The sequence below is a fragment of the Heteronotia binoei genome, chromosome 1, assembly GCF_032191835.1.
Source record: "Heteronotia binoei isolate CCM8104 ecotype False Entrance Well chromosome 1, APGP_CSIRO_Hbin_v1, whole genome shotgun sequence".
NCBI lineage: Eukaryota > Metazoa > Chordata > Lepidosauria > Squamata > Gekkonidae > Heteronotia > Heteronotia binoei.
Window position 1 is genome coordinate 272,102,410 of NC_083223.1, and position 24,449 is coordinate 272,126,858.

Genomic DNA, 24,449 nt, shown 5'->3' on the forward strand with positions numbered 1-24,449 from the left:
TTGTGAGCCGCTCTGAGACTCTTCGGAGTGGGGGGCGGGATATAAATTCAATATCTTCATCTACCTCACAGGGTGTCTGTTGTGGGGGAGGAAGGGAAGGAGATTGTGAGCCGCTCTGAGACTCTTCGGAGTGGGGGGCGGGATATCAATCCAATATCTTCATCTACCTCACAGGGTGTCTGTTGTGGGGGAGGAAGGGAAGGAGATTGTGAGCCGCTCTGAGACTCTTCGGAGTGGAGGGCGGGATATCAATCCAATATCTTCATCTACCTCACAGGGTGTCTGTTGTGGGGGAGGAAGGGAAGGAGATTGTGAGCCGCTCTGAGACTCTTCGGAGTGGGGGGCGGGATATCAATCCAATATCTTCATCTACCTCACAGGGTGTCTGTTGTGGGGGAGGAAGGGAAGGAGATTGTGAGCCGCTCTGTGACTCTTCGGAGTGGAGGGCGGGATATAAATCCAATATCTTCATCTACCTCACAGGGTGTCTGTTGTGGGGGAGGAAGGGAAGGAGATTGTGAGCCGCTCTGAGACTCTTCGGAGTGGAGGGCAGGATATAAATCCAATATCTTCATCTACCTCACAGGGTGTCTGTTGTGGGGGAGGAAGGGAAGGAGATTGTGAGCCGCTCTGAGACTCTTCGGAGTGGAGGGCGGGATATAAATCCAATATCTTCATCTACCTCACAGGGTGTCTGTTGTGGGGGAGGAAGGGAAGGAGATTGTGAGCCGCTCTGAGACTCTTCGGAGTGGAGGGCGGGATATAAATCCAATATCTTCATCTACCTCACAGGGTGTCTGTTGTGGGGGAGGAAGGGAAGGAGATTGTGAGCCGCTCTGAGACTCTTCGGAGTGGAGGGCGGGATATAAATCCAATATCTTCATCTACCTCACAGGGTGTCTGTTGTGGGGGAGGAAGGGAAGGAGATTGTGAGCCGCTCTGAGACTCTTCGGAGTGGGGGGCGGGATATCAATCCAATATCTTCATCTACCTCACAGGGTGTCTGTTGTGGGGGAGGAAGGGAAGGAGATTGTGAGCCGCACTGAGACTCTTCGGAGTGGAGGGCGGGATATAAATCCAATATCTTCATCTACCTCACAGGGTGTCTGTTGTGGGGGAGGAAGGGAAGGAGATTGTGAGCCGCTCTGAGACTCTTCGGAGTGGGGGGCGGGATATAAATTCAATATCTTCATCTACCTCACAGGGTGTCTGTTGTGGGGGAGGAAGGGAAGGAGATTGTGAGCCGCTCTGAGACTCTTCGGAGTGGGGGGCGGGATATCAATCCAATATCTTCATCTACCTCACAGGGTGTCTGTTGTGGGGGAGGAAGGGAAGGAGATTGTGAGCCGCTCTGAGACTCTTCGGAGTGGAGGGCGGGATATCAATCCAATATCTTCATCTACCTCACAGGGTGTCTGTTGTGGGGGAGGAAGGGAAGGAGATTGTGAGCCGCTCTGAGACTCTTCGGAGTGGAGGGCGGGATATAAATCCAATATCTTCATCTACCTCACAGGGTGTCTGTTGTGGGGGAGGAAGGGAAGGAGATTGTGAGCCGCTCTGAGACTCTTCGGAGTGGGGGGCGGGATATCAATCCAATATCTTCATCTACCTCACAGGGTGTCTGTTGTGGGGGAGGAAGGGAAGGAGATTGTGAGCCGCTCTGTGACTCTTCGGAGTGGAGGGCGGGATATAAATCCAATATCTTCATCTACCTCACAGGGTGTCTGTTGTGGGGGAGGAAGGGAAGGAGATTGTGAGCCGCTCTGAGACTCTTCGGAGTGGAGGGCGGGATATAAATCCAATATCTTCATCTACCTCACAGGGTGTCTGTTGTGGGGGAGGAAGGGAAGGAGATTGTGAGCCGCTCTGAGACTCTTCGGAGTGGAGGGCGGGATATAAATCCAATATCTTCATCTACCTCACAGGGTGTCTGTTGTGGGGGAGGAAGGGAAGGAGATTGTGAGCCGCTCTGAGACTCTTCGGAGTGGAGGGCGGGATATAAATCCAATATCTTCATCTACCTCACAGGGTGTCTGTTGTGGGGGAGGAAGGGAAGGAGATTGTGAGCCGCTCTGAGACTCTTCGGAGTGGAGGGCGGGATATAAATCCAATATCTTCATCTACCTCACAGGGTGTCTGTTGTGGGGGAGGAAGGGAAGGAGATTGTGAGCCGCTCTGAGACTCTTCGGAGTGGGGGGCGGGATATAAATCCAATATCTTCATCTACCTCACAGGGTGTCTGTTGTGGGGGAGGAAGGGAAGGAGATTGTGAGCCGCTCTGAGACTCTTCGGAGTGGAGGGCGGGATATAAATCCAATATCTTCATCTACCTCACAGGGTGTCTGTTGTGGGGGAGGAAGGGAAGGAGATTGTGAGCCGCTCTGAGACTCTTCGGAGTGGAGGGCGGGATATAAATCCAATATCTTCATCTACCTCACAGGGTGTCTGTTGTGGGGGAGGAAGGGAAGGAGATTGTGAGCCGCTCTGAGACTCTTCGGAGTGGAGGGCGGGATATAAATCCAATATCTTCATCTACCTCACAGGGTGTCTGTTGTGGGGGAGGAAGGGAAGGAGATTGTGAGCCGCTCTGAGACTCTTCGGAGTGGGGGGCGGGATATCAATCCAATATCTTCATCTACCTCACAGGGTGTCTGTTGTGGGGGAGGAAGGGAAGGAGATTGTGAGCCGCACTGAGACTCTTCGGAGTGGAGGGCGGGATATAAATCCAATATCTTCATCTACCTCACAGGGTGTCTGTTGTGGGGGAGGAAGGGAAGGAGATTGTGAGCCGCTCTGAGACTCTTCGGAGTGGGGGGCGGGATATAAATTCAATATCTTCATCTACCTCACAGGGTGTCTGTTGTGGGGGAGGAAGGGAAGGAGATTGTGAGCCGCTCTGAGACTCTTCGGAGTGGGGGGCGGGATATCAATCCAATATCTTCATCTACCTCACAGGGTGTCTGTTGTGGGGGAGGAAGGGAAGGAGATTGTGAGCCGCTCTGAGACTCTTCGGAGTGGAGGGCGGGATATCAATCCAATATCTTCATCTACCTCACAGGGTGTCTGTTGTGGGGGAGGAAGGGAAGGAGATTGTGAGCCGCTCTGAGACTCTTCGGAGTGGAGGGCGGGATATAAATCCAATATCTTCATCTACCTCACAGGGTGTCTGTTGTGGGGGAGGAAGGGAAGGAGATTGTGAGCCGCTCTGAGACTCTTCGGAGTGGGGGGCGGGATATCAATCCAATATCTTCATCTACCTCACAGGGTGTCTGTTGTGGGGGAGGAAGGGAAGGAGATTGTGAGCCGCTCTGTGACTCTTCGGAGTGGAGGGCGGGATATAAATCCAATATCTTCATCTACCTCACAGGGTGTCTGTTGTGGGGGAGGAAGGGAAGGAGATTGTGAGCCGCTCTGAGACTCTTCGGAGTGGAGGGCAGGATATAAATCCAATATCTTCATCTACCTCACAGGGTGTCTGTTGTGGGGGAGGAAGGGAAGGAGATTGTGAGCCGCTCTGAGACTCTTCGGAGTGGAGGGCGGGATATAAATCCAATATCTTCATCTACCTCACAGGGTGTCTGTTGTGGGGGAGGAAGGGAAGGAGATTGTGAGCCGCTCTGAGACTCTTCGGAGTGGAGGGCGGGATATAAATCCAATATCTTCATCTACCTCACAGGGTGTCTGTTGTGGGGGAGGAAGGGAAGGAGATTGTGAGCCGCTCTGAGACTCTTCGGAGTGGAGGGCGGGATATAAATCCAATATCTTCATCTACCTCACAGGGTGTCTGTTGTGGGGGAGGAAGGGAAGGAGATTGTGAGCCGCTCTGAGACTCTTCGGAGTGGAGGGCAGGATATAAATCCAATATCTTCTTATCTTCTTGGTGAAGTGGTTAAGTGTGCGGACTCTTATCTGGGAGAACCGGGTTTGATTCCCCACTCCTCCACTTGCACCTGCTTTGTGCCTGTCTCCTTTCAACCTTCCAGACTCTCCTCTTCCTTGTTTTTGTCGTTTAAACCACTACACCAAACTGGCACTCTACCCCAAACTACCCTCCAGGGTGCCTGTTGCGGAGAGAGGAGGAGGAGGAGGAAGAAGAAGAAGATATTGGATTTATATCCTGCCCTCCATTCCGAATCTCAGAGTCTCAGAGCAGTTCACAATCCTGCACTCCACTCAGAGTCTCAGAGCGGCTCGCAATCTCCTTTATCTTCCTCCCCCACAACAGACACCCTGTGAGGTGGGTGGGGCTGAGAGGGCTCTCACAGCAGCTGCCCTTTCAAGGACAACCTCTGCCAGAGCTATGGCTGACCCAAGGCCATTCCAGCAGGTACAAGTGGAGGAGTGGAGAATCAAACCCGGATCTCCCAGATAAGAGTTCGCGCACTTAACCACTACACCAAACTGGAGATTGTAAGACGCTCTGATACTCTGAATGAAGGGCAGAGTATACATCCAATCTCTTCTTTTTTTGTAAACAATTTCGTCATGAATCCCAGCCTTTGAAATCTGAACAAGCCAAAGTGGACTTTTGAAGAGCCAACTTGGTGTAGTGGTTAAGTGTGTGGACTCTTATCTGGGAGAACTGGGTTTGATTCCTCACTCTGCCACTTGCACCTGTTGGAATGGCCTTGGGCCAGTCGTAGTTCTGGCAGAGGTTGTCCTTGAAAGGGCAGCTGCTGTGAGAGCCCTCTCAGCCCCACCCACCTCACAGGGTGTCTGTTGTGAGGGAGGAAGAGAAAGGAGATTGTGAGCCGCTCTGAGACTCTGTCCTTGAAAGGGCAGCCGCTGGGAGATCCCTCTGAGCCCCACCCACCTCACAGGGTGTCTATTGTGGAGGAGGATGATAAAAGAGATTGTGAGCCGCTCTGAGAGTCTGAGTGGAGTGCGGGATATAAATCCAATGTCTTCTTCTTCTTTTGTAACCAAAGCCTTGAACATTCGTGAATATCCCGGTAGCCCTTAGAGAAACTCACTGTGCCTTTCCTCTGTTTCAGCCTTCCCTTCCCATCCTCCGAGATGACCTGTGACTGTGGTGGAGAAAGCAGCAACTCGACCATCATCTTAGCCCCCTGCAGCGGGGACAACTGCAGTTGCCAGCCGTGCTGCTGCTGCCAGCCGTGCTGCTGCTGCCAGCCGTGCTGCTGCTGCCAGCCGTGCTGCTGCTGCTGCCAGCCGTGTTGCCAGTCGAGCTGCCAACAGAAGTGCTGTGCCCCCTGCGCCCCCCCCTGCCAGAGCAAGAAGTGCTGATTAGAGCGGGAAGAAGACCTGAAACGACATCTACGGCCCAACCGCTGGAGTGGCACCAACCCTAAGGGCTCTTTTTCTAGCAGGAGCTCTTCTGCATATTAGGCCACGCCCCCTGATGTAGCCAATCCTCTAAGAGCTTACAGGGCTCTTTGTACAGGGCCTACTGGAAGCTCCAGGAGGATTGGCTACATCAGGGGGGTGCGACCTAATAGGCAAAGGAGCTCCTTCTAGAATTCCACCCCCGTAGCCAATCCTCCAAGAGCTTACAGGGCTCTTCGTACAGGGCCTGCTGTAAGCTCCAGGAGGATTGGCTACAGCAGGGGTGTGTGGCCTAATATGCAAAGGAGCTCCTTCTAGAATTCCACCCCTGTAGCCAATCCTCCAAGAGCTTACAGGGCTCTTCGTACAGGGCCTGCTGTAAGCTCCAGGAGGATTGGCTACATCAGGGGTGTGTGGCCTAATAGGCAAAGGAGCTCCTTCTAGAATTCCACCCCCGTAGCCAATCCTCCAAGAGCTTACAGGTCTCTTAGTACAGGGCCTGCTGTAAGCTCCAGGAGGATTGGCTACATCAGGGGGGTGTGGCCTAATAGGCAAAGGAGCTCCTTCTAGAATTCCACCCCCGTAGCCAATCCTCCAAGAGCTTACAGGTCTCTTAGTACAGGGCCTGCCGTAAGCTCCAGGAGGATCGGCTGCCTCAGGGGGTGTGGCCTAACAGGCAAAGCAGCTCCTGCTAGAAAAAGAGTCCCGCCTATGAGCATCCTTTGGAAAACCTCGCTCTCAAGTTTCTGACCTCCTCTTTGGACGAAGCTGTGCGCCTGTCTCCTTTCAACCTTCCGGACTCTTCTCTTCCTTGCTTTTGTCATTTTTTTAAAAAAAAGGCTTTCGAGAACTACGAAGAGGAGGCACGACTGTTACTCTGGATAGATATGGCATTCTCATTTTCCCCGGCTCTTTCACGAGCTTTCGTAGCCGCTTTTGCTTGCTTGATCTTCAGCTGTTGTGTAAAAGATAATCCAATAAAATGGTGCCCGGTTAATATTGCACATTCTCTTCTCTCTTTTTGTATTTTTTTTTTAATATACGTACGAGTTAGGGTTGCCAAGTCCGATTCAAGAGATATCTAGGGACTTTGGGGGTGGAGCCAGGAGACTTTGGGGGTGGAGCCAGGAGACATTGGGGGTGGAGCCAGGAGCAAGGTTGTGACAAGCACAATCGAACTCCAAAGGGAGTTCTGGCCATCGCATTGAAAGGGATCGCACACTTTTTAAATGGCTTCCCTCCACTGGAAATAATGGATAGGGGCATCTACTTTTGGGGCTCATAGAACTGGAACCCGCGGTCCAATCCTTTTGAAACTTGGAGGATGTTTTGGGGAGAGGCACTGAATGCTATGCTGAAAATGAGGTGCTTCTGCCTCAAAAGACAGCTCTCCCAGAGCCCCAGAGGATCACTGATCATTTCTCCATTATACCCTGAGGGAATCGGTCTCCATAGGGAATAAAGGAGTGCCCAGCAGACTTTTAAATTCCCGCCCAGCAGACTTTTAAATTCCCGCCCACAGCTTTCTGATGACCCTGAAGGAGGAGGGTCTCCAAACTAGAGGATCCCCTGCCCCAACTGCCCCCAACGGGAGATTGGCAACCCTAATGAGTGTGTGTGAGCGAGTGTGTGTGTGTGAGCGCTCCTTGAAGTATTGGTGACCTCTGCTGCTTGCCAAGTCCAATTCAAGAAATATCTGAGGACTTTGGCGGTGGAGCCAGGAGACTCTGGGGGTGGAGCCAGGATAAAATGGGGGTGGAGCCTGGAGCAAGGGTATGACAAGCATAATTGAACCCCAAAGGGAGTTCTGACCATCACATTTAAAGGGACCGCACACTTTTAAAATGCCTTCCTTCCATAGGAAATAATGAAGGATAGGGGCACGTTCTTTTGGTGCTCACAGAATTGGACCCCCTGGTCCAATCGTTTTGAAACTTGGGGGGCATTTTGGGGAGAGGCACTGGATTCTATACTAAAATTTGATGCCTCTACCTCAAAAGACAGCCTCCCCCCGAGAACCCCAGATCCCCACAGATCAATTCTCCCTTATTTTCTATGGCAATGTCTCCATAAGGAATAACAGAGTTCCCAGCAGACATTTCCCTCCCACCCCCCGCTTTCAGATGACCCTGAAGCGGGGGGAGGGCCTCCTTGCCCCCACTTGTGGATTTGGTGAATGAGGAAAATTGCGGTGTGGAGTTTAGGCAAAGCAAGAAAAACACAGCGCACCAAATGTTGCAATAGAAGTGCAAAACGCTCTTTTACTCAACCCCTTTACCACTGTAATTCTTAAATGGCCTTCAGAGCAAGTCAACAGCCCTTAGTAGAAACTCAAACTTTAGTTTCAGCTCAGTTTCAGTTTCAGTTTATTTCAGTTTATATCCCGCCCTTCCCACCGAAGCGGCTCAGGGCGGCTCACAACATAAGGTCTAACATTTTGGTTTTTAAAATTAACAATTAAAACGGTAAAATAATGAAACAAATAAAACAGCGATCTGTCAGAATACTACACTACAACCTTCTATAAAGTTTCCAATGCCAGTTAGTTATAGGCCAGCCGGAAGAGGGCTGTCTTACAGGCCCTGCGGAACTGGCCAAGGTCCCGCCGGGCCCTCACCTCTTCCGGCAGCTGGTTCCACCAGTAAGGAGCCGTTACCGAAAAGGCCCTGTCCCTGGTGGATTTCAGATGGGACTCCTTTGCCCGGTATGAAAGTCTGCTGTCTTCTTGTCTTTCTGTTGAGAGACGCAGACAACCCGCTTGCTCTTCTTTGAAGAGCAATTCAACAGGTGTAGTAGTGGCAACACGAGTCCTAGGTTCAACTTCGTGTTTCTTTTACACTTCCTCTGGCCTCTGTTTTCACACTCCGGAACCCGTGCTTAGGTGACAGCTCACAGTCATATCTTATCAGTATGCACGAACGGTTGCCTAAACGACTACACCTGTTGAATTGCTCTTCAAAGAAGAACAGGCGGGCTATTTGGGTCTCTCAACAGAAAGACAAGAAGACCGCAGACTTTCACACCTGGCAACATTTAAAGTTTGAGTTTCTACTGTTGATTTGCTTTGAAGGACACTTAAGAATTACGGTGATCAAGTGGTTGAGTAAAAGAGTGTTTTGCCCTTCTATTGCAAGAGTTGGTGCGTGGTGCTTTTCTTGCTTTGACCAGCTGGGGATTGGCGACCCTAGGTGATTGACTTCTCCTGGGGGAATGGAGGGTATTCAGAGAGGTGGCTGAATAAAGCCTGCCCTTGCCTCTGGCTCTGGTATTCCAAGGAGGTCTCCCATCCAAGTCCTTGCCAAAATTGTCCCTGCATCGCTTCCAAGATCGAATGAGGTCAGGCTTGCCTGGGCTATATGCGTCAAGACAGTATTGCGCATTCAGTTGTGATTCTGTGTAGTTTAGCTAAATCAGCCGGTCTGGTGCACTCCCTTTTCGATAATCGGCTGCCAGTTTTTGCGAGCGTCGTTTGTTTGCGATGCCTATGCGGCCGATATTTCAATATACCGTTTTAATGCATATTCAGTGCACACTGGAAGCCATAGTTGCATATATGGTTGCCAAGTCCAATTCAAGAAAGATCTGGGGACATTGGGGGTGGAGCCAGGAGACATTTGGGGGTGGAGCCAGGAGCAAGAGTGTAACAAGCATATATATATGTGTGACACAGAGTGTTGGACTAGATGGGCCATTGGCCTGATCCAACATGGCTTCTCTTATGTTCTTATGTGACACAGAGTGTTGGACTAGATGGGCCATTGGCCTGATCCAACATGGCTTCTCTTATGTTCTTATGTGACACAGAGTGTTGGACTAGATGGGCCATTGGCCTGATCCAACATGGCTTCTCTTATGTTCTTATGTGACACAGAGTGTTGGACTAGATGGGCCATTGGCCTGATCCAACATGGCTTCTCTTATGTTCTTATGTGACACAGAGTGTTGGACTAGATGGGCCATTGGCCTGATCCAACATGGCTTCTCTTATGTTCTTATGTGACACAGAGTGTTGGACTAGATGGGCCATTGGCCTGATCCAACATGGCTTCTCTTCTGTTCTTATGTGACACAGAGTGTTAGACTGGATGGGCCATTGGCCTGATCCAACATGGCTTCTCTTATGTTCTTATGTGACACAGAGTGTTGGATTAGATGGGCCATTGGCCTGATCCAACATGGCTTCTCTTATGTTCTTATGTGACACAGAGTGTTGGACTGGATGGGCCATTGGCCTGATCCAACATGGCTTCTCTTATGTTCTTATGTGACACAGAGTGTTGGACTGGATGGGCCATTGGCCTGATCCAACATGGCTTCTCTGATGTTCTTATGTGACACAGAGTGTTGGACTAGATGGGCCATTGGCCTGATCCAACATGGCTTCTCTTATGTTCTTATGTGACACAGAGTGTTGGACTGGATGGGCCATTGGCCTGATCCAGCATGGCTTCTCTTATGTTCTTATGTGACACCGAGTGTTGGACTAGATGGGCCATTGGCCTGATCCAACATGGCTTCTCTTATGTTCTTATGTGACACAGAGTGTTGGACTAGATGGGCCATTGGCCTGATCCAACATGGCTTTTCTTATGTTCTTATGTTCTTAAGCATGATTAAACTACAAAGGGAGTTCCAGCTATCACATTTGAAGGGGCTGCACACCTTTTAAATGCCTTCCCTCCATTAGAAATATCGAAGGATAGGGGCACCTTCTTTGGGGGCTTATAGAATTGGACCCCCTGGTCCAATCCTTTTGAAAATTGGAGAGTATTTTGGGGAGAGGCACTGGATGCTATGCTGAAAATTGGTTGCCTCTACCTCCAAAAACAGCCCCCTCCTTAGAGTCCCAGATACCTGTGGATCAATTATCTATTATACTTTATGGGAATCAGTCTCCAAAGGGAATAATGGAGTGCCCAGCAGACATTTCCCTCCTACCCCCCCTTGCTTTCTGATGACCCTGAAGCAGGGGGAAGGCCTCTAAACTGGAGGATACCCTGCCCCACCTGGAGATTGGCAACCCGAGTTGTAAAGCAGGGAACTTTGGGATTCTGATTTGATGTGGCAGGCAGAGAAACAAAATGGCTTCCAAAGCAGATGGAGCCAGTCACAAAATGACTGTTACAGCTTACCTTTCCTAGAATCACAGAGCTTGAATTTCTGGAAGGGACCTCCAGGGTCATCTAATCCAGGGCTTTTTTGTAGCAGGAACTCCTTTGCATATTAGGCCACACACCCCTGGTGTAGCCAATCCTTCAGGAGTCTCAGAGTGGCTCACAATCTCCTTTACCTTCCTCCCCTACAACAGACACTTTGTGAGGTAGATGAAGATATTGGATTTATATCCCGCCCTCCACTCCGAAGAGTCTCAGAGCGGCTCACAATCTCCTTTACCTTCCTCCCCCACAACAGACACCCTGTGAGGTAGATGAAGATATTGGATTTATATCCCGCCCTCCACTCCGAAGAATCTCAGAGCGACTCACAATCTCCTTTACCTTCCTCCCCCACAACAGACACCCTGTGAGGTAGATGAAGATATTGGATTTATATCCATGAAGTCTAGGTGTAGCCGGGACCAAAGCTTGCGATTAGACTCCCAGTGGTGAATGGGGGCGCTGGGCGGATCTGGTCGGGACTCTTGGTAGGGCTGGCACCTTCTCACCCACCCCTCTATCTCCTCATCTATCCCCGGTCACCAGACACAACTATGCGTCAGGGCCTTCATACACACAATCCCTGGATGCTTCTCATGCAGAGCTTCGAGCCTGGGGCATGGGGGCACGGGGGCTGCTGGAATCACCGGTGGAGTAGCGCGTTCCTCACAGTGAGGCGAGGCCAGAAGAGCGCCGCCCTGTGACTGCAGCGGTGTTGCCGACTCCTCCCACTCCCTTGCTGGGGGAAGGTCGCCCCAGTCTCTGCAAGGCTCCACCGTTGGCAAGACTGAGGCCGGCGGGCCAGCTGCCAGAGGCGTTCCTTCACTTTCCCCATTCCCCACTCCCTGAGGTCCCATCGGTCGACCGGCAGGGTACAACGATGCAACCGGCCAATGTGCCGACAGTGGAGCTGACCCCCCTCTGTCGAGACCTCGTACGAGCGGAACCTGGTGACCCACAGCACTCGGGCTGGTATCCACTCTGAGCCACTCAAAAAGTTCTTTATGTAGACTAGATTCCCTGGAAAGAACCCCCTAGTGGCCTCCTGGGTCTCTGGGGAGCTGTGGAGGCCCAGATCCTGGTCGGGATGCAATCTATCTAGCCTGTTGGTTAATCTCCTGCCCATGAGTAGTTCCGCAGGGTTCAAGTCTGCGACTGGGTTTGGAGTGATCCAGTTCCCAAAAAGAAATGCTGCCAGGCGGTGATCCCAATCCCCCTGCACTATGCGGCCCAAGGCCAACTTGGTGGTACGAACCACGCGCTTCGCTTGGCCATTAGTGGCCGAGCGAAAGGGAGCGGACCGTACGTGCCGGATGAGTTACCTATTCAGGAACTCTTCAAATTCCCGGGAGGTAAATCCGCTACCATTGTCCATCACTACGGTCTCTGGGATCCCATGGGTGCAAAAGACTCTCCGTAAGCCCTAACAGCGGCCAAGGTGGGGGTTGAAGCTACAGGAGTCACCTCTGTGTAAGCATCAACCAGGATGAAGAATATTTGACCCTGGTATAGTCCCGTGAAGTCTAGGTGTAGCCGGGACCAAGGCGTGCGATTGGACTTCCAGTGGTAAATGGGGGCACTGGGCGGATCTGGCCGGGACTCTTGGCAGGGCTGGCACCTTCTCACTCACCCCTCTATCTCCTCATCTATCCCCGGTCACCAGACATAACTATGCACCAGGGCCTTCATGCACACAATCCCTGGATGCTTCCTGAGTGGGGCGGATCACCACCGCCCTGCTGCCCCAGAGAAGGCAACCCATGTGTGCTGACAGTTCATCCCAGCGGGATGCAAAGGGCCTAAACTCTGTGTCTACTTTGCCTGTGGGCCAACCCCTCCCCACCCAGTCCAAAACACGTGCGGTCTCCACCCGTGGCCCGGGCTACCTCTGCATTGTGGAGGGGCCTCTCGGGTAGAGTCTCTATGAGCATCCCATGGTGAGAAGGAGCCAGATCACGGTCCATCGTAGGCAGCGGGAGGCGGCTGAGGGCATCTGCGTGGCCCATCGCTTTGCTCAGGCGGTAGACGAACGTGTAGGTGTACATGCTGAGGAACTGGTTCCGCTGCAGGACATGCTGGGACAGGACCTGCAGAGTCTAGTGGTCCGGGGTGAGGAGACCCAGCAACAGCTTGTGATCCGTGGCAATCGTGAAGCACCTACCGTACAGGTAGCCATTGAATTTATACACGCCCGTCATGATTGCCAATGCCTCCTTGTCTATTCGGGCATATTTGCAGAAGGTCACAGAACAACCAGCATATTCCACAGAACAATCAGCACAGTCAACAACCATCTTCCTTATCTTCACACCCCTTCCAACCCTCCCAGCAATTAACACAGAACAATGGTCACATTCCACAGCCAGTTTCCTTATCACTTCCCTTCCAGGAAGCCCCACCAAACAATGGGCACATCCACAAACCTATTGCCCTCTCAACACTCCCCCCCTCCAACCTAGAAATAGCAGCTCTCCAGCAGCCCTGGCCTCACTCAATGCACAGCAGCCAAGAAGGTCAGAGCGCCTGCTCCGGCCGCAACGCCACTGAGGATGTTCTCCGCAGCCGAGAACGAAACGTCTGGAAGGAAAACTGTCTCCAGTAGAACACGGCACTTGAGCCTGAAAGATTCTGCAAACCCTAATGATGTTGCCAGCTATGAAAACCAGGGCCTTCATGCACACAATCCCTGGATGCTTCCTGAGTGGGGCGGATCACCACCGCCCTGCTGCCCCAGAGAAGGCAACCCATGTGTGCTGACAGTTCATCCCAGCGGGATGCAAAGGGCCTAAACTCTGTGTCTACTTTGCCTGTGGGCCAACCCCTCCCCACCCAGTCCAAAACACGTGCGGTCTCCACCCGTGGCCCGGGCTACCTCTGCATTGTGGAGGGGCCTCTCGGGTAGAGTCTCTATGAGCATCCCATGGTGAGAAGGAGCCAGATCACGGTCCATCGTAGGCAGCGGGAGGCGGCTGAGGGCATCTGCGTGGCCCATCGCTTTGCTCAGGCGGTAGACGAACGTGTAGGTGTACATGCTGAGGAACTGGTTCCGCTGCAGGACATGCTGGGACAGGACCTGCAGAGTCTAGTGGTCCGGGGTGAGGAGACCCAGCAACAGCTTGTGATCCGTGGCAATCGTGAAGCACCTACCGTACAGGTAGCCATTGAATTTATACACGCCCGTCACGATTGCCAATGCCTCCTTGTCTATTCGGGCATATTTGCAGAAGGTCACAGAACAACCAGCATATTCCACAGAACAATCAGCACAGTCAACAACCATCTTCCTTATCTTCACACCCCTTCCAACCCTCCCAGCAATTAACACAGAACAATGGTCACATTCCACAGCCAGTTTCCTTATCACTTCCCTTCCAGGAAGCCCCACCAAACAATGGGCACATCCAAAATAAATTATCTAAAACCTGAAATCTTTGATATTTGGGCAAAGTTCCGCTCTGCAGGGGTTAGCGTGCAGGAGTAGCAGGCCACGGGGACCTCCCTCCCATTCAGTAGTAAGTCCCACCTGGTTGCCTTGTGAGGTACTAACCAATAAAGCATTGAGGGGAGGGATGGATTTAAGGGGAGGGATGGTGGCTCAGTGGTAGAGCATCTGCTTGATGAGCAGGAGGTCCCAGGTTCAATCCCCGGCATCTCCAACTAAGAAGGTTCCAGGCAAATAGGCGTGAAAAACCTCAGCCTGGGACCCTGGAGAGCCACTGCCAGTTAGGGGAGGGATGGTGGCTCAGTGGTAGAGCATCTGCTTGGGAAGCAGAAGGTCCCAGGTTCAATACCCGGCATCTCCAACTAAGAAGGGGTCCAGGCAAATAGGCGTGAAAAACCTCTGCTTGAGACCCTGGAGAGCCATGAATGGGACGGTGGCTCAGTGGAAGAGCATCTGTTTGGGAAGCAGAAGGTCCCAGGTTCAATCCCCGGCATCTCCAACTAAAAAGGGTCCAGGCAAATAGGCGTGAAAAACCTCAGCTTGAGACCCTGGAGAGCCGCTGCCAGTCTGAGTAGACAATACTGACTTTGATGGACCAAAGGTCTGATTCAGTAGAAGGCAGCTTCATATGTTCATATGTTCAAGCATGTTAACCGTTACTTGTGTCCGAACCCAGCACATTACAAAGGGGATGCATTTTTACCATTCTACTCCCCCCCCCCCTTGTCTTTCCTTTCTATACTCAGAAACTCATCCCTCTCCCTCTGAAATTTAAATTGGTCTCTGCACCCATAAAAAAAAAAAAAACTCCTTACGTTCCATCTTGTATAAACAGGGGTCGTTTTGTAGAAATGTAGCTGGTAGTGCTCATTAGCATAACTCATTCGCATACGCCACCCCCCCACCACCACCACCACCAGCCAAAAGCAACCCAACGCACCCCAGGTGAGTGAGACCTGCTTTGGCTGGCTAGAGATCCAGCCAGCCCAAGCAGGCCTTGCTCACCTGGGGCTCTCCTTGACCCCTCCCAGTCAAAAGGCCAGCAAGCCACCTGCCACCCAAAATCACATAAGAAGTGAAGAAAGGGTGGTGCGGGCTTCTCCAGGGGTTAATGAGGGCTGCTGGGGGCGTGGCAAAGCTCATGGTGGCTGGCTGGCTGCCCGCTCTCCTAATCCAGGGATTGTTATGCAGCTGCACCTCCTATTCAATGGACAAGGTAGGTGCAATGTACTGGATTCGGAGACGTTCACCCGCAAACATGCTTTATTAACATCACACGCAACGAGGCAACACGGCAGGGTGGGCCCCCCGCTTATATGCATTCACCCAGAACAACCCCTTCCCAGTCCAGTGCAATCCTGAATAGCTAAAGTTCGCGCCACGGTTCTTAAAAGGCGGTCGGTTTAGTTCTTCCCTAGTCAGGTGACCTGCGGTTTCTTGCGGCTTCCCTGGGAGTACTAGGTACGCTGAGTCGGAAATTCAGGGACCAAAACGCAGTACACAACAGTAGGTAGGTGTAGGGGGAGGAAGGGGGCCATCGGAAAGGTTAAGGAGGTGTGCTCCGGTGAACTCCTGCTGAACTTAAGGCCTGTGTATAAGACGGAAGCAATGAAACCGAACCGCTTTTCACACGTTCTGTCAGATTATTGCAATTTCCGTAGAGGCCACCTGGTGGCAGCACAGAGAAAACCTCAGGGTATGAGAACTTCAGTAGATAAGCTAGGAGAGAAAGCGCCTCATTTTCCCCAGTGAAAAATTAGCCCCTCTTTGTAATAAAAACAAAGGCTTATGGGAGCATTTTGCCAAGAGCAGTCATTAGTGCAGTAGAAGGAAAACAACAGCTTATTGCTATGGATGTCAGGAATTTCTCAGCAAGTTGGTTTGGCAGTCATAAGAGCATAAGAGAAGCCATGTTGGATAAGGCCAATGGCCCATCCAGTCCAACACTCTGTGTCGCATAAGAACATAAGAGAAGCCATGTTGGATCAAGCCAATGGCCCATCCAGTCCAACACTCTGTGTCACACAGTGACCAACCCCCCCCCCCCTCCCAAGTGCCATCAGGAGGTTCACTAGTGGCTCTAGAAGCCCTTCCACTTTGCCTCCCCTTCCCCCAAGCACCAAGAATACAGAGCATCACTGCCCCAGACAGTTCCAATAATATACTGTGGCTAATAGCCACTGATGGACCTCTGCTCCATATTTTTATCCAATCCCCTCTTGAAGCTGGCTATGCTTGTAGCTGCCACCACCTCCTGTGGCAGTGAATTCCACATGTTAATCACTCTTTGGTTGAAGAAGTACTTCCTTTTATCTGTTCTAACCCAACTGCTCAGTAATTTCATCGAATGCCCACGAGTTCTTGTATTGTGAGAAAGGGAGAAAAGTACTTCTTTCTCTGCTTTCTCCATCCCATGCATAATCTTGTAAACCTCTATCATGTCACCCCACAGTCGACGTTTCTCCAACAAACTCATCCTTTTCGAAGCTCGTAATCAGATTGTGAGCAGAGCATCAGAAAGGGTGAGTTTGACTGCCGAACTAGCTTGCTGAGAAATTCCTGGCATCCATAGCAATAAGCTGTTGTTCTGTATTGTATGATTGTTAGAGCTGGACCATAAGGAAGGCTGAGTGCAGAAGAATAGATGCTTTTGGGATGTGGTGCTGGAGAAGAATCTTTAGAGTCCCTTGGGCTGCAAGAAGTTCCAATCAATCAGTCCTAAGGGAAATCAACCCAGACTGTTCCCTGGAAGGTTAGATGCTGAAGCTGAAGCTCAAATACTTTGGCCACCAAAGGAGAAGGGAGCACTCACTGGAGAAGACCCTTGAGAGTCCCTTAGACTGCAAGAAGATCCAATCAGTCAGTCCTCAAGGAAATCAACCTAGACTGTTCCCTGGAAGGTTAGATGCTGAGGCTCAAATACTTTGGCCACCAAATGAGAAGGGAGCACTCCCTGGAGAAGGCCCTGATGCTGGGAAAGACAGCAAAAGAAGAAGGGGACGGCAAAAGATGAGATGGCTGGACTGTGTTACTGGTGTAACTAACACGAACATGAGCAGACTTCGGAGGACGGTGGAAGACAGGAGGGCCTGGCGTGACTTTGTCCATGGGGTCGCAAGGAGTGCTCCCTGCTCAGCCCCTAGGCAGGGGCCGCATCCTTCTTCCTTTATCTGATTGCTCAGAGCAAAGGAAGAAGGGAGAGGGCTGGGCAGCGGCTGCACCCTTCTTCCTTTGCTCCAATTGCTCCGAGCAAAGAAAGAACGCTCAGCCTGCCCCTTGCCCAGCCATTCCCCAACACTCCAACAACCCTGAACAAGTAACTTGGTTAAAAGAAAGAAGTAATCCGCATACACCAGAAGCCCTTCAGCCTCAAAGTAACCAAGTCTATCTTTTTCCATCATAGAGCTGGAAGGGACCTCCAGGGTCATCTAGTCCAACCCCCCGCACAAATGCAGGAAACTCACAAACACCTCCCCCTAAATTCACAGGATCTTCATTGCTGTCAGATGGCCATCTAGCCTCTGTTGAAAAACCTCCAAGGAAGGAGAGGCCACCCACCACCTCCCGAGGAAACCTGTTCCACTGAGGAACCGCTCTAATGGTCAGAAAGTTCTTCCTAATGTTGAGCCGGAAACTCTTTGGATTTAATTTCAACTCACTGGTTCTGGTCCTACCTTGTGGGGCAAGAGAAAATAATTCCACACCATCCTTTATAGGACAGCCGTTCAAGTACTTGAAGATGGTAATCCTATCATACCTCAGCCTCCTCCTTGAGCCAGTTTGGTGTAGTGGTTAAGTATGCGGACTCTTATCTGAGAGAACCGGGTTTGATTCCCGACTCCTTCACTTGCACCTGCTGGAATGGCCTTGGGTCAGCCATAGCTCTCGTAGGAGTTGTCCTTGAAAGGGCAGCTTCTGTGAGAGCTCTTTCTGCGATAGCTATGGCTAACCCAAGACCATTCCACCAGGTGCAAGTGGAAGAGTGGAGAATCAAACCCGGTTCTCCCAGATAAAAGTGCACACTTAACTGCTACATCAAACTGGCTCTCTGATTTGGATGTGTGAGTAACCTGGCAAACAACATAGTCAAGTGTAAGAAGAAGAAGATATTTGATTCATACTGCAGTTTGGTGTAGTGGTTAAGTGCGTGGACTCTTATCTGCTGGGCTATTTTTGAGCAGGGACGCAGTTCTGTCTGGCTTGGCATCAGGGGTGTGTGGCCTACTATGCAAATGAGTTCCTGCTGGGCTTTTTCTACAAAAGAAGCCCTGCTTATCTTGGAGAACCGAGTTTGATTCCCCACTCCTCCACTTGCAGCTGCTGGAATGGCCTTGGGTCAGCCATAGCTCTGAAAGAGGTTGTCCTTGAAAGGGCAGCTGCTGTGAGAGCCCTCTCCAGCCTCACCCACCTCACAGGGTGTCTGTTGTGGGGGAGGAAGGTAAAGGAGATTGTGAGCCGCTCTGAGACTCTTTGGAGTGGAGGGCAGGATATAAATCCAATATCTTCATCTACCTCACAGGGTGTCTGTTGTGGGGGAGGAAGGGAAAGGAGATTGTGAGTTGCTCTGGAACTCTGAGATTCAGAGTGAAAGGCAGGGTATAAATTAAATATCTCTTCTCCTTACACTTGCTAACACGGTTTGCCAGGTTGCTCACGCATCCAAATTAGATATAACTCTTGTCAGTGTACCTTGGGGGACATACCAGGGCCTGACTATGATTGCGGGGCAGCCCGCAAAACAATTTTCCATCTGTCACAGGAATGTGACTCGTGGGCTTTCCAGGAAGATGTGGCAGAGTTCGTGGAACTTTCCCCAGCTGCGACGGAGTGAACAGAAAATTTAGATATTAGTATTTAGTGTGATTGTCCAATTTGTCTATATACTCTATTGCAGGGGTGGCCAATGATAGCTCTCCAGATGTTTTTTTGCCTACCCCTCCCATCAGCCCCAGCCAACATGGCTGATGGCTGGGGCTGATGGGAGTTGTAGGCAAAAAATATCTGGAGAGCTACCACTGGCCACCCCTGTTCTATTGGAATAACATAGTAAAATAAAATAAATATTGTTAGTAAATATTCCTTTTACAACAAGGGCAATATTATTGGACCTATGGGAAGTTTCAGATATTGATAGTTCAAAAAAAAAAAAGAAAAGAAAGAAATCAGTTTAATTCTAATTAATATTGCTAAGTCGTTAATAGCATTAAAATGGAAAGACAATAAGGTACCAAATTTACAGATGTGTACAAATAAGATACGGGAATATTTTATACTGGTTTCCAGTAATCGGTTATTTGTTGCAAAATGACTATATATACCTAATAATCCTTTATATGCAAAGATGATCTATTTCTATAAAGAAACCATGGAACATAAGAGAAGCCATGTTAGATCAGGCCAATGGCCCATCTAGTCCAACACTCTATGTCACATAAGAACATAAGAGAAGCCATGTTGGATCAGGCCAGTGGCCCATCCAGTCCAACACTCTGTGTCACATAAGAACATAAGAGAAGCCATGTTGGATCAGGTCAGTGGCCCCTCCAGTCCAACACTCTGTGTCACATAAGAACATAAGAGAAGCCATGTTGGATCAGGCCAGTGGCCCATCCAGTCCAACACTCTGTGTCACATAAGAACATAAGAGAAGCCATGTTGGATCAGGCCAGTGGCCCATCCAGTCCAACACTCTGTGTCACATAAAACATAAGAGAAGCCATATTGGATCAGGCCAATGGTCCATCCAGTCCAACACTCTGTGTCACATAAGAACATAAGAGAAGCCATGTTGGATCAGGCCAATGGCCCATCCAGTCCAACACTCTGTGTCACATAAGAACATAAGAGAAGCCATGTTGGATCAGGCCAATGGCCCATCCAGTCCAACACTCTGTCACACAGTGGCCAAAAAAATTATACACACACACACACACACACACACACACACACACTGTGGCTAATAGCCACTGATGGACCTCTGCTCCATATTTTTATCTAAACCCCTCTTGAAGGTGGCCATACTTGGAAGAAGTATGTATAAGACACCTTAAAGCGATAACTCTGTATTTGGAATGCTAGCGTGTGGTTTATTCTATTTTTTTTCTCTTGATTTTGTTATGTAGCTGCGAAAAAATCAATAAAAATTTAAATGTAAAAAAAAAAAAACCTGGGTCCATTTCAGGATGTTTTGGTGTGCCATAGAATTTTGGCCAAAATACTGGAGTGTCCATGCATGACATGTCCAGCATGGTGACATCACTTCTGGGTGATATCATCATGGCGTTGCCATGGAAGGGGGCTGTTTGGGTCTGGCTTTCCCTGTCAGCCAGCTGGCTGGTGACGTATTGGGGCCCTGAAATCAGGAGAACTCCCACCTTGACTGAAGGACTGGCAACCCTACTTAGAAGTGACGATAGGTAAATCCAAGTAGTTGACCCAGTTGGTCTGAAGTAGTAGAACAAAACAGGAGTCGAGTTGCACCTTTAAGACCAACTTAGTTTTATTTAGAACGTAAGCTTAACAGCTACACCAAACTGGCTCTCTGATTTGGATGTGTGAGCAACCTGGCAAACAACATAGCCTACTATGCAAATTAGTTCCTGCTGGGCTTTTTCTACAAATGAAGCCCTGCTTATCTTGGAGAACCGAGTTTGATTCCCCACTCCTCCACTTGCAGCTGCTGGAATGGCCTTGGGTCAACCATAGCTCTGAAAGAGGTTGTCCTTGAAAGGGCAACTGCTGTGAGAACCCACCTACCTTACTGGTGTTTGCTGTGGGGGAGGAAGATAAAGGAGATTGTGAGTTGCTCTGGAACTCTGAGATTCAGAGTGAAAGGCAGGGTATAAATTAAATATCTCTTCTTCTTACACTTGCTAACACGGTTTGCCAGGTTGCTCACGCATCCAAATTAGAGACATCCTTCTATAACTCTTGTCAGTGTACCTTGGGGCAACATACCAGGGCCTGACTATGATTGCGGGGCAGCCCACAAAACAATTTTCCATCTGTCACAGGAATGTGACCTGTGGGCTTTCCAGGAAGATGTGGCAGAGTTCGTGGAACTTTCCCCAGCTGCGACGGAGTGAACAGAAAATTTAGATATTAGTATTTAGTGTGATTGTTCAATCTGTCTATATACTCTATTGCAGGGGTGGCCAATGATAGCTCTCCAGATGTTTTTTTTTGCCTACCCCTCCCATCAGCCCCAGCCAACATGGCTGATGGCTGGGGCTGATGGGAGTTGTAGGCAAAAAATATCTGGAGAGCTACCATTGGCCACCCCTGTTCTATTGGAATAACATAGTAAAATAAAATAAATATTGTTAGTAAAAATTCCTTTTACACCAAGGGCAATATAATTGGACCTTTGGGAAGTTTCCAACATTGATAGTTCAAAAAAAAAAAAGAAAGAAAGAAATCAGTTTAATTCTAATTAATATTGCTAAGTCGTTAATAGCATTAAAATGGAAAGACAATAAGGTGCCAAATTTACAGATGTGTACAAATAAAATACGGGAATATTTTATACTGGTTTCCCGTAATCGGTTATTTGTTGCAAAATGACTATATACCTAACAATCCTTTATATGCAAAGTTGATCTATTTCTATAAAGAAACCATGGAACATAAGAACATAAGAGAAGCCATGTTGGATCAGGCCAATGGCCCATCCAGTCCAACACTCTGTGCCACATAAGAACATAAGAGAAGCCATGTTGGATCAGGCCAATGGCCCATCCAGTCCAACACTCTGTGTCACATAAGAACATAAGAGAAGCCATGTTGGATCAAGCCAATGGCCCATCCAGTCCAACACTCTGTGTCACATAAGAAAAGAAGAGAAGCCATGTTGGATCAGGCCAGTGGCCCATCCAGTCCAACACTCTGTGCCACATAAGAACATAAGAGAAGCCATGTTGGATCAGGCAAATGGCCCATCCAGTCCAACACTCTGTGTCACATAAGAACATAAGAGAAGCCATATTGGATCAGGCCAATGGTCCATCCAGTCCAACACTCTGTGTCACACAGTGCCAAAAATTATACACACACACACACACACACACACACTGTGGCTAATAGCCACTGATGGACCTCTGCTCCATATTTTTATCTAAACCCCTCTTGAAGGTGGCCATACTTGGAAGAAGTATGTATAAGACACCTTAAAGCAATAACTCTGTATTTGGAATGCTAGCGTGTGGTTTATTCTATTGTCTTTCTCTTGATTTTGTTATGTAGCTACGAAAAAATCAATACAAATTTAAATAAAAAAAATAAAAACCTGGGTCCATTTCAGGATGTTTTGGTGTGCCATAGAATTTTGGCCAAAACACTGGAGCGTCCCACCTTGTCTGAAGGACTGGCAACCCTACCTAGAAGTGACGATAGGTAAATCCAAGTCGTCGGCCGAGTTGGTCTGAAGCAGTAGAACAAAACAGGAGTTGAGTTGCACCTTTAAGACCAACTTAGTTTTATGTAGAACGTAAGCTTTCGTGTGCTCCCTAAGCACACTTCATCGGACGAGGAATCCAGTACAGTGAGCAAAGCCACACGTAGCTGGTAGTCAGTGGCTCAGAATGCAAACTGGTACAAATTGAAGATCCAATGACAGAATAGCAAAACTAACCCATTGAGCAAACCTTTGATCTGAGGAGCATGAGCATGAGAAAGCAATAACACAGTCATAGGTCAAAATGTGAGAATGTCTTTCCATCACCCTATTATATAAGCCTGTGTCAAAAAGAGGGCATGACTTTCTCGGACGTTTTTACTCGTCCAACAAATTTACCTTTTAACATGCAACTATATATAGTTTGCCGTTAGAAGACAAATACATTGAAATCTAGTGGAAGATGGGTTTAGTATATGTGATGAGATAAACAGCCAGTATCCCTGTTTGAGTACGTCAATACGGCTAAAAGGGTTAAAGAGAGATCCAAGTGGGCAGCCGTGTTGATCTGAAGTCGCAGAACAAAATAGGAGTCAAGTATCAAGAGCCAGTTTGGTGTAGTGGATAAGTGCGCGGACTCTTATCTGGGAGAACCGGGTTTGATTCCCCACTCCTCCACTTGCACCTGCTGGCATGGCCTTGGGTCAGCCATAGCTCTGGCAGAGGTTGTCCTTGAAAGGGCAGCTGCTGTGAGAGCCCTCTCCAGCTCCACCCACCTCACAGGGTGTTTGTTGTGGGGTGGGGGGGAGGTAGAGGAGATTGTGACCGCTCTGAGACTTTGAGATTCAGAGTATAGGGCGGGATAGAAATCCAAAATCTAAATCCAAAATCTTCTTCACCTTTCAGACCAACTTAGTTTTCTTCAGAATGTGAGCTTTCGTGTGGCCTCTAAGCACACTTCATCAGACGAGGAATCCGGTTCAGTGAGCAGAGCCACGCATAGCTGATAGACAGCGGCTCAGAATGCAAAATGGTACAAATTTAAGGTCCAGTGACACAATAGTGAAATTTACAAGTTGAGCAAACCTTCGATCGGAGTAGCATGAGCACGCAAAAGCAATAAAACAATAATATGTCAAAATGTGAGAATGTCTGTTAATGACTACGGTATATTGGATTAAGCCAGGGTCAAAAGGAAGATATTCTGAGATCTAAATACCTTTCTTTTGACCCAGGCTCCTATTTTGACTCCTATTTTGTTTGACAATAGGTAACTTTAAGCAATAACCAAAAGCTCGTACTGGGACTTCCCGTTCTTCTTTAGGGTTTGTGTCCTTCCTTCAGTACTCTCTCTCCTACCTCCACCTCACACTTCCACGTCCCCTTACAAGGACACTTGTGCCATAGCAAGGATGAAGTTGCCCAAATATTGGCAACTACTGGATTGCTGACCTTGTAGCTCTGAACGGGCTAGCCTGATCTCATCAGGTCTTGGAAGCTTAGCAGGTTAGTTGTTGGATGGGAGACTACCAGGGAAGTCCACAGTTGTACTGCAAAGAAAGGCAAGGCAATGGCACCATTGTTTGCTATGACTTGACAGCAATTTTCACCCCCACTGGGTTGCTAAGTTTCAATGTTACCATGATGAAGGAGGAGGAGGAGGGAGGGAGGGACGGTGGCTCGGTGGTAGAGCATCTGCTTGGTAAGCAGAAGGTCCCAGGTTCAATCCCTGGCATCCCCAACTAAAAAGGGTCCTGGTAATAGGTGTGAAAAGCCTCAGCTGGAGACCCTGGAGAGCAGAAGAAGAAGAAGAAGAACTGCAGATTTATACCCCACCCTTCTCTCTGAATCAGAGACTCAGAGCAGCTTACAGGGGAGGGACGGTGGCTCACTGGTAGAGCATCTGCTTGGTAAGCAGAAGGTCCCAGGTTCAATCCCTGGCATCCCCAACTAAAAAGGGTCCTGGTAATAGGTGTGAAAAGCCTCAGCTGGAGACCCTGGAGAGCAGGGGAGGGACGGTGGCTCAGTGGTAGAGCATCTGCTTGGTAAGCAGAAGGTCCCAGGTTCAATCCCCAGCATCTCCAACCAAAAAGGGTCCAGGCAAAAACCTCATCTTGAGACCCTGGAGAACCACTGCCAGTCTGAGTAGACAAGACTGACTTTGATGGACCCA